The sequence below is a fragment of the Otolemur garnettii genome, unplaced genomic scaffold (genome assembly GCF_000181295.1).
Source record: "Otolemur garnettii isolate 467f Iridium unplaced genomic scaffold, OtoGar3 scaffold00162, whole genome shotgun sequence".
In the NCBI taxonomy this organism is placed as follows: Eukaryota; Metazoa; Chordata; class Mammalia; order Primates; family Galagidae; genus Otolemur; species Otolemur garnettii.
Window position 1 is genome coordinate 3,997,192 of NW_003852557.1, and position 1,462 is coordinate 3,998,653.

Genomic DNA, 1,462 nt, shown 5'->3' on the forward strand with positions numbered 1-1,462 from the left:
TGTTGTTGTTGTTGTTAAGCAGGCCCAGGCAAGGTTCAAACGTGCCACCCCTGGTAGGCAGGGCCAGGGCTCTAACCACGGAGCTGTGGCACCTCATTCCTTTATATTAATATATTATCTGTGATCACTTCTATGCTACCATGGCAGAATTGAGTAGTTGTAGCCGAGACTTGAAATATTTATGAAGGGTGGCAGGGTATGCCACCCTCTAAAGATGCCAAATAGGGTTACTTCCAACTAAAGACACTTGAAAAACAGCACTCTAATCTTCCCTTTTTCTTTCTGAAAGCAGTAGATAAAAACTTGTATATGAAAGATGCCTCTCGGTACGAGGAGAAAAGGAACATTCTTCGGTGGGGAGTCACGGCCAAGAGAACGCTGTGCAAATAGACTTGTGAAAATATTTCTTATCTTCGTTTTCTCACAGAATTCAGTGACTTTTCTACAAGTGGCCTTTCTTTGTTCAACTTATGCAAATACACATGGGTGCTGCCATTTCTTTGGGTCTTCATTTCCTTATGAGGACTCCTGTGTCACATAAAACTTATAGTACACGTGGATAGTTTTCTCCCATTCATCTATCTCGTGTCAATATAATTTTCGGGCCCAGCCAGGGACCTTAGGAGGATGGAAGTAAAGTTTTGCCTTCCTTACTTTTTCCATCTGGCTCTTTACAGAAAGAGTTTGCTGACCACTGCTTCAGAGGATGGAACGGTTAGTTCCAGCCAAGGAAGCATCTCTGGCTTTTTCTTAGGGCATGGGCCAAGGGGAAGGCAAGACGTATGTGCCGTTATGCTGGTGGTGTCCCTGCTGAGGAGGGTTCTTCTGGAAGACAACCAGTCCTTTTACAACCACTTAACAGGGTCATCCTGCCAACGCGAGCCTGTTGTTTTTGAGTTTCTAATAGGATTAATTCTGGATAGATTCTCAGAGGAACAGATGGGTTGGCCCAAGTCCAGTCTCGAAATCACGCTCAGACACCAGCAGACATCTTATGTACTTTAGATGATGCTGCAGAATCACTTGATGAACGCAGTATTGCAAAGTCTCTTCTGGAAAAACAGGATGGCGTGAATCAGGAAGATGAGCCCCGGCGCCTGGCAACCGGGATTATCTCTTCCACCCCGTTTCCCCTCCAAAATAAGGAGGTTTATTTAAATGTTCTCCCTATGTCTCAGCTTGATTGCAGCTTTGAAGAAAGTAGGTCCTTCCTATTAACTAACCATGGGCCCCAGTGAGAAAGTCAGAGTTTCTTCGGTTTGCTCAGTGAACGGGTGTACATAGCCAACCTACTCTCCATGGCGCACTTTGAGGGGACAGCTGGCACAGCCTAGGTTCCAGTCTTTCCTCTGTAGTCACAGAACAGAGAGAAGCTAATCGGCTTGTGGCAATATTGATCTGTGGCCATGTCCCAATGGATACTATATAGCAGCGGTCCTCAACCTGTGGGTGTGGAACTGTA